Source organism: Giraffa tippelskirchi, chromosome 2, assembly GCF_054371585.1.
Source record: "Giraffa tippelskirchi isolate mGirTip1 chromosome 2, T2T-mGirTip1v1.2.pri, whole genome shotgun sequence".
Classification (NCBI taxonomy): Eukaryota; Metazoa; Chordata; class Mammalia; order Artiodactyla; family Giraffidae; genus Giraffa; species Giraffa tippelskirchi.
The window spans coordinates 109,637,210-109,650,965 of record NC_137276.1 but is presented as its reverse complement, the minus strand read 5'-3'; the positions used below and the strand labels follow the sequence as shown (position 1 = coordinate 109,650,965).

General features: G+C 45.0%; 1 long non-coding RNA gene across 1 annotated transcript in view; it reads left to right on the top strand.

Moving 5' to 3' along the window:
• Positions 1-6,102, top strand: part of LOC145538309 (uncharacterized) — a 28,644-nt gene extending 22,542 nt beyond the window's left edge. Inside the window, exon 5 of the long non-coding RNA XR_014076772.1 lies at positions 3,686-6,102. This is a non-coding gene — a long non-coding RNA (uncharacterized LOC145538309). The remainder of the gene's footprint in view (positions 1-3,685) is intronic.
• Positions 6,103-13,756: the final 7,654 nt, after the last annotated feature.

Here is a 13,756-nt window from a genome sequence, read left to right as displayed (position 1 = left end):
ATTATTTCAAGTGTTCTAGACGAGATTAACATCTAAGTCCGTGGACTAAGAGATCGCCCTCTGCCATGTGGGTAGGCCTCGTCCAATCAGACTGATCTCCCCCAAGTTAGAAAGACTTCTCTTGCCTAACATCATTTTAAATAGGATATCGACCCCTTTCTGCCCTTGAACTAACCCATCAGCCCTTGTGAGTCCAGCCCACCCATAGGTCCTGGGTCTTGTCGGCCTCCCTGATGGTCATATGAACCAATCCTTGCAATAATGCTTTCTCTGTACACACGTCCCACTGCCTGTCTCCCTGGGGAGCCCTGACCAGTGCAGGTGTGCCCACGGCACGTTCAGAGGGAGGTGTGGATGGATTGCCTTGGACAAAGCTGGTCCCTGCAGGAGGGACTGCAGGCGAGTGAAGGGAGGAGAGGTCAGCCGGGGCCGGGGGCAGGAGGGTGGCCAGCCAGGTGAGTGGGGCCGGGATCTGCCGGCGTCCATGGCGGGCTCCCAGCGGTGCCGTCCCCGTCCTGGCCACAGCCTGGCCATTGTCGCCCATCCTTCTTCCACAGACAGCATGGCAGTTACCCAGGACCTCGTGCCATTTGTGTCTCTGCCCAAAGCAGGCCTGCAGGACTGAAGGACTCACCTGCTCATCCCCTGGCAGTGCGTGGGCTCCCTCCAGCCCAAGTGAGAGTTCAGGGCATCATCTCCAGACAGTAAATTGAGCAAAGTCTTATGACCCATACACCCAAGGGCTGTCCATGTCCACCCGGCTGATGAGCTGTGGCCGTATTAAGCTTTAGACGCCGGCCTGTTTGGTTACATGGCTGATGCCACAGGCTTTCTGCAGCATCCAGGCTGTGGAGGCAAGCTGGCATCTGGAGGATGTTTCTCTGTTTAATGGATAGTCTGTGGGGACTCTGGTCTTCCCTCTAGGCTTTCCCTCCCAGGGACACTGTCTGCCAGTCATTTCCCTGCTGTGAGGTCCTCGGGGTCCCCAGGCAGCTGCAGCTCAGACCATCCTCTCTTAAGTAACCCACAACCCAGGTCCAAGTTGTCGCCCTTGGAGGACTGGAATTAACCTGTGATCGTATGTAATGAAATAATCATATAGCTACATAATGTTAAGGCTAAACTCCACAGCAGCATTTCTATTACTATCCCACTTAGGGTGGGTGGATTTATGTATCCAGGAGGCAAGTCTCTTCAAGGGTCCAGCAGCCAGGGATGAGGGTGAGCAGGCTCTCGTCCCATCTCGGCAGCCCCAGCACGCATACCTGCCTCGCAGGAAAGAATTGTGGGGTCTCCCTAATATCTACCAGCTTCTAAGAATCCCTCACTTGTCCCATGGGAAAGGGAATTCACTTCGCACCATGCACCAGAAAAATGTCCAACATTTAAAGAGCCGAGTGTAAAAATCAAACACAGATACACACAGAGAATAACTTACGCCCTTGTTATAATAACTGAGGTTAAAGGCATAAGTCAAGTGGGAAGAAAAACTGATAGATTAAAAACAACAACAACAACAAAAACCCAAACAAAGTTTAAAGGCATATGACAAACTGGGAGAAATATTTGCGGCAAGTATAGCAAATAAGGGGTTAATGTCTTGCTATTTAAAAAAACATCAATGCATCAATTTGCTGGCATGTCGAGTGCAGCACTTTAACAGCAACATCTTTTATGATTTGAAATAGCTCAGTTGGAATTCCATCACCTCCACTAGCTTTGCCAACAAAGGTCCGTCTAGTCAAAGCTATGGTTTTTCCAGTAGTCATGTATGGATGTGAGAGTTGGACCACAAAGAAGGTTGAGCACCCAAGAAATGATACATTCAAACTGTGGTGCCGGAGAAGACTCTTGAGAGTCCTTGGACTGCAAGGAGATCAAACCATTCAATCCTAAAGGAAATCAACCCTGAATATTCACTGGAAGGACTGATGCTGAAACTGAAGCTCCAATACTTTGGCCACCTGATGCAAAGAGCCAGTTCATTGGAAAAGACCCTGATGCTGTGAAAGATTGAGGGCAGGAGGAAAAGGGGACGACAGAGGATGAGATGGTTGGATGGCATCACAGACTCAATGGACATGAGTTTCAGCACTCAGGAAGACACTGATGGACAGAGAAGCCTGGTGTGCTGCAGTTCATGGGGTCGCAAAGAGTTGGACATGACAGTGACTGAACAACAAATGCATCGATTTAAAAAAGACAAACTAAGAAAGAACTGATGAAAAGGAAACAGGCAATTAACAAGAGGAATGGCAAGTGGTCAATCACATGAAAATAGATCAACACCATAGATAAAACTGTAAATTAAAAGAACAACAGTGCTTCCCTAATGGCTCAGTGGCAAAGAATTTGCCTGCCATTGCAGAAGACATGAGTTCCCTCCCTGATCCAGGAAGATCCCACATGCCAACAAGCAGCTAGGCCCATGTACCACAAATACTGAGCCTGTGCTCTAGAGCCTGGGAGCCTCAACCACTGACCTGACCCCACCTGTCTCAGCTACTGAAGCCCAAGTGCCCTAGAGCCCATGCTCCACAACAAGAGAAGCCACCACAGTGAGAAACCCACATACCACAACCAGAGAGTAACCCCTGCTCTCCACAACTAGAGAGAAGCCCACGCACCACCCAAGACCTCACACAGCCAAGAATAAATAAATAAAATTATATTAAGAAAAGAATATAGATATACTATGTTTCAGTGATCTGATTAGCAGATGTTAAAAAGAATGGGCTTCCCAGGTGGCTGGTGGTAAAGAATCCACCTGTACTGAAGGAGATGCAAGTTCAGTCCCTAGGTTGAAAAGATCCCCTAGAGAAGGAAATGACAACTCACTCCAGTATTCACTCTGGAGAATCCCATGGACAGAGGAGCCTGGCGGGCTACAGTCCATGGGGTCACAAAGAGTTGGACATGACTTAGTGGCTAAAACAACAACAAAAAAAGATGTCATTCTTAGTGTGGAGGGGATATGGAGGACACTGGAATTTTGGTCACTTATTTCTGTGGGATACACTGATAACACCCACCAGAAACATGGACAACTTCTTAGAATTAATCCTGAGATGTAATAAGAGACCTGCCCCAAATATATGCCCAACAATGTTTTCACAGCATTCTCATAATAGCTAAACTTGAAATAAATAGCTGGTCACCAATTTTATTTATTTAAAGCAGTGTCATTCTTGTCACTGCTACAATGACCCAGTAGATCTACATTATTGATCTTGAAAATGCTAGCAGTATAGTTACTCCATAAAAATTGTGTCAGACAGACCATATACAGCATCCCCAGCCATCTATAGGACAGTGTGCGTAGTTTTCTGTGTTCACAGAGATGTCAGTTGTTTGTGCGATGGAGCTGTATCTCTTTCTTCTTTTTGTTTATAATTAACTCTATGTCTTTATGCGATGATATGTATGGCTTATGGACTTTGCTGGTGGCTCACTGGTAAAAAAATTCACCTGCCAGTGCAAGAGATATGAATTCAGTCCCTGGGTCAGCAAGACCCTCTGGAGAAGGAAATGGCAACCCACTCCAGTATTCTTGCCTGGGAAATACCATGGACAGGGGAGCCTATGGCCTACAGTCCATGGGGTCAGAAAGACTTAGCAACTAATTAACAACATGTATGGCTTGAACAGCTAAAGTGATCAATGTTACCCATTTTTCACATCCCAGGTCTCAGTTCTCTGGAAACGTGGTTTGGAACCTCCTGCCTCTGCAGTTTTGCTGCCCTGTCACCTTCTCAGAGCAGACTCTCCTGCAGGGACAGGCCTGTCAAGCTCCCTGGGCTAGAGCAGCCTGCAGCTGAGTAAGGCTCCGCCCGAGCAGATCCGACAGGAGTCCGGGCCAGTCATCACCCCATGCACGCAGGCTCTGTGCTCAGACCCCCAGGACTGTGCTCAGACCCACCAGGACGGAACATTCTGGAGCAGGAGCAGGTCAGAACAGGGGCTCTGGTAGACACCCAGCGTCCAGATCCCGGGATGGAGCTGACCGTGGCGAGTGTGCCGGAGCCTCCAAGAGGCACAGCTAATCTGTTGCTGCCGGGAAACAACCACAATGGTGGGGTGCTGGGAACAAAACCTCGGTGTCTGGGAGGAGCGTTTCTAAACCAGTTCCAGTGACAGAATGGAAGCTAGTATCCCGGGGGAAAGGGGTTGGTGAACAGAAGACAGGGATGCTAAATGGTGCTTCAGGATGAATGCCGCGAGGAAACCTTACTGTTCACTAGATGTGCTGGGGTGGGCGGACTGAGAGACAGGACCCACAGTGTTCAGAGGTCCAGAGACAGGAGGAGTGTGCAGACTGCCCGAGCCAACAGTGGAGAGAGGCTCGAGTTGATGGGATGGGTGGGGTGGGGATGGGGGTCTTAGCGGGGAGACAAAGGTCCCTCCTCTGCTGGGGCATTCAGGGACCAGGCTACTGAGGTTCCTCCGTTCCCTAGGCCCCCAGGCTGCCTCCCATCCCACCTGCTGCAGGGAAGAGGCGTCTGGAAGTGCTGAGCCCCTTCGGCTCAGCTGTCTGCTGGAGCTCAGCGGTTGCCCAGTGACCACAAGGAGACCAACAGGCGACCAGACAGTGGGTCAGGCAGCGCCTACATGTATGCATAGTCAACAGTTGACTATTTGGGCACTTGAGAAACCCGAGAGCTTTCTAGAGTGAAAATGATTAAGACAAGTTTGAATGTGGTGATGACGGAGGTACGAATCCATACAGACACAGTGGGTCACTTTAAATCTCCCACTAACAGCAAGAAACAAGGAGATTTCTAGATATACACTTGGCATTTATGAACTATTTTTGTTTCCTTTAAATGGACAAATATAAGTAGTATATCTCTCAAAGAGTCAGACACAACTTAGCAACTAGAAAACAGCAGTTGTTATTTTATGAGCATACAGAGAAACATCATGATTTTAGACTCACAAATTACTGAGTGTATGTATCTATGTGGTTCTTTTCAACCAAAATTAATGTAAATACCATAAAAACGTTGAAATGAAGATTTGGTTTCTAAAAACAACTTTTGTGGCAAACATCGCATTTCTTTGAGTGGCTTTTAGTTTGTTTTAAACAGATATTCCTGTTTTTCTGACAATGTGTTTTCCTATTTTTTTTTTTTTAATTTTTTTGATCCCTGGACAACTTTGCTCTGACTACACTTATTTTTCTAAATTCTTTTGTAATCGAACACTGTCTTTCCAGTTTGTACCAAAACTATGTGAGAGTTACCTCAACCAGTGAGTCTGAATGCTCAGCAGATGGGCTGCTGTCTGGCATTCCCTGCAGAACTCATCCAAATCCTGCCCAGATGGTCGTGATATTTCCTGAACACGGGCTGGATGGGGGCACAGTGGGCGGATCATCTGTCTCCTAGCCGCCAGCATCTAGAGAGGAGGAGACTTTCAACGCAAGGAGGGGAAAGCAGTGCTCTTACCTAAGTTGCTCTCAATTTGAAGGACGTTCAGTGGAAAAGGATGATCAGAAGAAGATAAGTTTATCTTGGAAGCATAATAATTACTCTGTTAATTGGTAACAATTTCCACTCAGCGTGTTTTTAATATGCAGAACCCAAAATAAAATTTAAAACTGCAGCTATCAAATATGGAATTTTCCTTGGGAGTTATTTCTTACCAAAGGAATATCTCATCTAGGGATGGAAACTTAAGGCTTGCTTTCTTTTCACAGTGGAATGCTTAGGGTCCACAACCAGGTTGAGAAAGCCACCTCATGGTTTTAGTGGAACAGAAGGCCAACTCTCCACTCTTAGGAATTTTTAGATGTTGAAATGTACTCTGCAGAAAAATTTTGAAAGTTAACCATCCAACCTCATGTTGGCCTAGGAAATATAATCATTAGTGAAAGGATAAAAACAACTCTAAAATCCTATTTTATCCAGCTCTTCTGATGACATAGTTATATAATCACAAAGTGGAAATGTCTTTTTTGCTACTGATTCTGGCTGCCCTGTTTTAACCACCATTTCCAGATACAAAATAAAAAAGATCAGCATGAAAGGAATGATGTACACACTGGCAGTATTTCTTTCTGTCATCACATTTTGTATAAAATAAACAACTTTAAAAAATTTATTTATGTATTTTGTTTTTGGCTGTGCTGGGTCTTTGTTGCTGCCTGCAGACTTTCTCTAGTGGCGAGCGGGGTCTACTCGGTAGCTGTAGTGCTCGGGTTTCTCATTGTGGTGGCTTCTCTTGTTGGGGAGCACAGGCTCTAGGGGCACATGGGCTCAGTAGTTGTAGCTTCTGGGCTCTAGAGCACAGGCTCAGTAGCTGTGGCCTGTAGGCTTAGTTGCTCCACAGCATGTGGGAACCTCCCAGACCAGGGGTGGAAGCCATGTCTCCTGCATTGGCAGGCAGATTCTTTGCTGCTCAGCCAGCAGGGAGGCCCTAAAATAAATACCTTATATTTTGACAACCACTTCAGGTGTATTTATTTTATTTTTAAATTTTAAATAATTAGTTTCTGTATTTGCTGCTAGTCTCTTATCTCTAAGTCGTCTGTACTGAGCGCCACCATGAGTAGAGGGCTGAGCAACAGGGGGCTTCCTCGCTCCCCCCTCCTCATCCCCATCTCCTTGCTGAGTGCCAACCTCTCACTGTTAAGTACACCTGTGCCTCCTTCATTTGCTGTATCGGTGTTAAACACTGTTTGTTAGCCCCTGGCTGTAAAGATACAGAAGTCAGCACTCTTTTCTATTCCCAGCTCCTTGCTCCTTGTCACTTCACACCATTGTTAGCAGTACAATTTTTCTGTAGTGGAAATTTATGACCTTACATTCTTGCAAACTTGTCCTAGCCACATTTGGTAATGTTTTACAATTCGTTTCTTAGTTGGCTGCAGTTTATATTCTACTTCATAGGAATAGCATCCCCAAGGCTTTGCACACTGAAACGTGTTTGTTAGTTGCCTCTCACTCATGACAATTTAGCTGGATATAAAACTGCATCCTTGCTGTCTTTCCCTGAGGGTGTTACCCTGCTATCTTCTGGTGTCAATTGCTTTGTGAAGAAGTTTGGGGGCAGACTGACTTTTTTCTCTTTATAACTGACTTCATATTCTTATTGGGTTGCTGAGCAAGAATTTGTTTTTTAATTATTTGAAGTCCAGTAAATTTCCAGGAGTCTTTGTATTAACAATGCTGTGGAGTGTTCCTTTTTCTTGAGATCCAATGTGACTTTTTTAATCTATAAAGTTAAGTCTTATTTTATTGTAAAGAGTGTTCTTGAATTCTATGCCTAAGTATTTGTTCTGTTCCACTGGTGTAAATTTCCTCCTCCAGGGCTCCGTTGTGCATGTGTTGAATCTCTTTTGACTGTCTTCCTTGTTGAACATTTCCTCTTCAATTGCTTTTTTAAAGAGGATACTTTGTTATGGCAGATTTCAAACACGTTACACATTGTATAATACACTTCTGTGTATCCAACACTTCAATACTCATTAGCATTCTCCCATTCCTGATAATCTATACTTCCACTTACTCCTCACCCTTCACTCAGTTACTATTACTGTTTTAGTCTTTTATTTACATTTAAATTCATCAAAATGCACAAATCTTGTTATCATTGTTGTTCAGTTGCTAAGTTGTATCAGATTCTTTGCAATCCCATGGACTGTAGCATGCCAGGCTTCTCCACTATCTCTCAGAATTTGCTAATTCATGTCCATTGAGTTGGTGATGCTATCTAACCATCTCATCCTCTGCCACCATCTTCTCCTTTTGCCCTGAATCTTTCCCAGCATCAGGGTCTTTCCCAGTGAGTCGGCTCTTCACATCAGCTGGCCAAATATTCGAGCTTCAGCTTCAGCAACAGTCCTTCCAAATCTTAGCTGTACACTTTTTAAATGACATTTTTAGAGCAGTTTTACTTTCATAGCAAAATTGAGTAAAAATTGAGTAAAATACAGATAGTTCATGTATTGCCTGCCCCCACACAGGCACTGCCTCCAGCAGCATCATCTCCCACCAGACGGTACATTTGTTATTGTTGATGACCCTACATTGACACATCATTGCCCAAAGTCCATAGTTTACATGAGGGTTTGCTCTTAGTGTTGTGCATTCTATTGGTTTTGACAAACGTATAATGACATGTAGCCAGTAATATCATATCATACAGAGTAGTTTCTCTGCCCCCAAATCCTCTGTGCTCAACGTGCTCATCCCTTCCTCCCCCTAAGCCCTGGCAACCACAGATGTTTTTACTGTCTTCATAATTTTACCCTTTCTAGATTGTTGTATAGTTAGAATTATACACTATGTAGCCTTCTCAGATTGGCTTCTTTTATTTCGTAATGCTATGCAATGAGGGTTCCCTTGTGTCTTTTCAGGGTTTGCTAGCTCATTTCTTTTCAGTGCTGAATAATATTCCATTGTCTGAATGGACAAGATTTTATTTATCCATATATTTACTGAAGGACATCCTGGTGCTTCCAAACTTAGACAGTTGTGAATAAAGCTGCTAAACATCCACATGCAGGTTTTTGTATGGACGGAAGTTTTAAAATTCTTTGTTTAAATACCAAGGAGCTTGATTGCTGGATTGTATGGTAAGAGTCTATTCAGTTTCGTAAGAAACCAACAAGCTGTCTTCCAAAGTGGCTGCATATTCTGCATCCCCACCAGCAGTGAATGAGAGTTCCTGTTGCTCCACATCCTCACCAACATTTGGTGGTGTCTGTGTTCTGGATTTGGTCATTCTGATAAATGTATAGGGATGTCTCATTGTTGTTTTCATTTGCATTTCCCTGATGACATTACATTTGTTTATTATATGTATATCTTATTTGGTGGGGTGTTGGTTAAGGTCTTTGGCCTATTTGTAATCAGGTTGTTCATTTTTTTGTTTTCAAATTTTAAGTATTCTTTGCTTATTGTGGGTAACGGTCCTTTATCTGATATGTGTTTTGCAAATATTTTCTTCCAGTCTTTGGATTGTCTTTTTATTCTCGTGACAGTGTCTTTTGAAGAACAGAATCTTTAATTTTGATGAAGTCTACCAATTCTTTCTTTTGTGGATCATATCTTCAGCGTCATATCTAAAAAGTTGTTGACACACCCAAAGCTTCCAGGTTTTCTCCCACCATATCTTCTAGGAGTTCTATAGTTTCATATTTTACATTTAGGTCTGTGATCCACTGTGAGTCAGTTTTTGTGAAGAGTGTAAGGGCTGTGTCTAGACTGATTTTTTTCATGATATCCAATTGTTCCAGCACCATTTCAGTTGCTCAGTCGTGTCTGAGTCTTCCCTCGCCTCTCTGCTGTCCTCTCAGAGTCCCTTTCATGCACTGCAGCACAGCAGGCTTCCCTGTCATTGTGTCAAATCCCTTTTTGCATCTATTGACATAATCATGTGATTTTGCTTCCTTACCCTGTTGGTGTGTGAGATTACATTAGTTGATTTTAGAACACTGAACTGGCTGCTTTGGATCACCACTTGGCACCGTCACAGACTTGCCTTCATGTACTACTCAGCATTTACAATTGTCACCTACAAAGGACAAGAGGATGGTATGATTAGGAGCCATGACTGGAAGCAGAACATGTTACAGCTCATTCTTTTCTTCACAAGGAGATCACAACAGAAATACGTGAAAATATTAAGACAAAACCAGCAGGGGGAAAATTCACCATAGCCTGAAATTTCAGAGAAGAATCATATTCCCTGATCAAATTTTTATAACTCTGCATTAAAATTTCTTCAGATGCAAATAAGCAGTTCACATTTTATTTTTAATGATGAAATAGTTTACTGATTTATGCTTAGACTGACAAATAAATCATCTTTATGTAAATAACAGGAAAGGCCTTCCTATAGCTGCCCTGTGGGCATGAGGAGGTTTCCCTGGGCTCCGTCCTGTCCACTCAGGTTGTGGTCTTCCTGGGGAGGCCATGAGGGGAATGATGTTGACCTGGCCTTGTGGCCTTGGGTGCTCTGTTGAAATGAATAGATTTTGTCCTGTTATTTTCCACTTTCCTTTGCCTGACTGCTAAATTCACTAAAAAAAGAAAAAAAATCCAAAGTTGACTGTTTTCACTAGCAGCGTCACAGTGTTTACCCCAAGTCCTGGATCTGCAAGTCACGTCCCGGCCTCTGCCTGCCCCTAGCCTCACTGACTCTGGGCCACACGAACCTGCCACCATGGGCAGCGTCCCACCTCTCTTCCTGAGTTTCACCTCCTCTCTAAGCAAGGAGACAACATCTCCTTTGGACAATCACAGCTTGGCTTTGTGTCTGGGGATGCAGAGGAGAAGGCTGGGCTTGGCTTCGTGTTGACGGGGAGTCTGGAGTGAAGGGGCAGTCCTTGAGGAACTCTCAGGTAGCGCCACCTGCCTCACGCCGCTCCTTGGCTACCAGGTGGGCTCTGTGTTTCTGGCAAGACGCGGTCCCTGGAATCTTAATCAGGTTAAGAGAGAGGAGCATTTAAGTAGGCGATTTTACATCAGCTGCTACATCAGCTTCACAGGCATCACATGGCGGTATAGTCGCACCAACACGGTGCCTCCTGGACACTTACAGAGTGATGAAGCGTGGAAAGGCCATGAGCCGCTAATGGTTTTCTTTAGGCTAGAATGAAACCTGTGAACACAGCAATGTGTCTAAATGGTGATGAGACACCTCACCCTATCGGGCCTCTGGTTAAGTGGCTCAGATGGGGCTTCTGGGGTCGGCAGGATGGGGGCTGAGAGGAGGAGACGGTACAGAGGGAAAAGCACAGCCAAGTGGCTTGTGAACTAGGTGTTCTAGGGACTTACTTCCCTGGTGGTCCAGAGGTTGAGCTTCAGCACTATCAATGCAGAGGGTGAGGGTTCGATTCCTGGTTGGGGAGCTAGATCCCATATGCCATGTGCTACAGCCGAAAGATTTTTTTTAAAAAAGAGCAAGGTGTCCTGGCTAGCCCAGATCCAGCAGTGTGTTAACCACAGCACACACAGCAGATGTGCTACTTCTTGAATACTCAGTTTCTCATCTGATTCTTAAAAACGGGGACATTCCTGCTTGCTTTGCCATGTCACATGTATTTTGTAGACCCACCGAAATGATTTATCTAACATTTTTATATACATACAGTGCTGAACAAATGTATGATCAAATTTATGACTATCATTATTTCATGTAGTCACCATACATTTATTATGAAGTGTCAACCATTGAAAAAAAGATGATTTGTGTTTAAAAGGAAATAGAGTCAATAATAAACACCTACTTTGTGTGTTAATGTATAGAAAAGGATGTTGCTGGTATTGTCACCTTTATTCTGCGTTATTGTGATTTGAAAATGTGTTTCTGTTCATGCCCTAGTGACCTGGAAAAATAAACAAGAGGAGTTGCCCACCAGCCCTCCTGGCCTTGGCCACTGCCCATGCCCGGGTAACAAGTTGTCCCCAAGACAGTCCCTCAGGGCTGCTAGAGACAGGGGCCAGCATCCTGGAAGGGCGGAGGCCTGGCTGAATTCTCCTCATTTCTCTTCCTTGAAGTGGATTTTGAGAAAAAGGCAAGAGAAGGGTGTGAAGGTGAAGGTGGAGCTCCTGGGTCATCCCCCCCCACCACCACCACAGGAGATCCTCCACACCACTTGGAAGGAGACCAAGCAGCTCCCCTTCCCCCAACCCCGAGCCTCCAGGCACAAAGAGCTCTGAACTTTGCTGAGGTTCCCAACTCACCAAGGCCAAGTGACTTTTCACTTATAATTTTGTTAGTTTTCCTTTTTCTTCCCAGAATCACCCAGGGACAGGGGGGACTCTCAGCAGCCAGACAAAGCAAACATTTCAGCTTTTGAGTCTCAGCTGCATTGCATTTATCTGTGGGCAACGTAGGAAAACCCTTGAAGATGCCTTTAAAGTGGCAAGGAAGGAATTCATCACCGTATGTAAATTGTAAAACGAATGAAAGTAATTTAGTTAAACTGTAAAATGTGAATTTAGACAGAAAACTTCAGGCTGAAAGTAAACATTTGTGGAGCCTTAGAATAACAGGCACTGTGGTGAGGCTGATCCACCTTAATCACCACTTCCACGTCCATAAATAGAGAGGCTTCTGTGCTGGGCGCAAGGCACGAAGGCCAAGCTCCCGCTCCCTGTGGCTTGCCCATAAAAACAGAAGTCAGGGAACCCTCCTCCAGGCTCCACTGATGGCCACTGGTGCCAAGTGCGTCAGCCGTCATGAGTGCCCATGCGGGCCATGCACACAGAGGTCCTCACCCTTGCTGCATTTCATGGTGGGCTTCCCTGGTGGCTCAGACGGTAAAGAATCTACCTGCAATGCGGGAAACCTGGGTTCGGTTCCTGGGTTGGGAAGATCCCTTGGAGAAGGGCATGGCAACCCACTCCAGTATTCTTGCCTGGAGAATCCCACGGACAGGGGAGCCTGGCGGGCTACAGTCCATGGGGTCAAAAAGAGTCAGACATGACTGAATGACTAAACACAGCATGTTTAATGGCAGAGATTTTTTCCCCAGTAAAATCTTATCCCATTACATAAATCAGATAGAAAAGAGCTTCTCGGGTCAACTGCCCCCACCACCTGCAGGCCCCTGGTTCGTCTGTCTCCTCTGGATCCCAGGGCAGCCCCAGCATCCTGGCATCTTGGGATGCAGCCACAGCTACCTCCTGGTGAAGGCTGAGGGCCCTCAGCTCTCCTGTGAACCAACGGTGTATTTCAGACACTGTTCCTAAACCTCTACTTGTCAATGAAATACCAATGTAATTCCAATTCATTTGGTTCTCCCCATTTATTTTTTTCAAATCATAAGCATAAGCCAAAATGGCAATTTAAAAAATGATAAAAGTGATGGTAAATACTCAAACCATAAAATCAAAGTACAGGAAAGCCTTCTGGCTCCTTCTGTATCCCTGCTGCTCTTTCTGGGAGGGAAGCATGGGCTGCCTCTGCTCCTTCCTCTGGGGGTGGCCAATTCACCCAAGTAAGAGCTTTACACTCGAGTTCTTTAAACAACAACAACAATTACACTTTAGTATAGGTAATACATTTACAGAGTTCGAAATAAAGGAGAATGGGCAGTGCCAGGATTGGAATCCCATGGTCTTCCAGGGATGGCACAAGCTGATCACTCTGCCCATGGTCTTGCTGGGCTTTGCCTGAACCAAGAACCAGGACATCCGAGAGACCCTTGGACAGAAAGAGCGTCCCCTGCTCCGTGTCTGTAGTGTATCTATAGGAAAACTCCTGGATGAGGACATGTGAGTCCACGGGTCTGTGTGCGGAATGACAGTGGTGTGACAGGTCCCTTCTCGAGGCTGCAGCCCAGTACCAGCAAACAGGGGCCCTGTCCAGTCTAGTCTATCAAATGGGGCCCCAGGCAGAGCCAAGGGCACTTTCTTATGGGCTTAGAACTCTCACTTTCTATGTGTGCTGACTCTCTGACATTTTCTTTCTCACTTTTTATATTTAGTCTTTTTCTTCTTGACTCCTAGGAGCATTTTATATGTTACAGCCCTTGAGACAAAGTGCACAGCCCACTGTGCCTTTTGACTTTGGTTACAACAGGTCAGGTCATGTAGAAATTGTTTCATTTTTATGCAGTCAACTCTGTCAGCTGTTCACAGTTTCTTGGTTTTGTGTCACAGTTTAAAAAGCCTTTTCCTAGAAGTAAAACTCTCACTGTTTGCAGATGACATGATCCTCTACATAGAAAACCCTAAAGACTCCACCAGAAAATTACTAGAGCTAATCAATGAACATAGTAAAGTTGCAGGATATGAAATTA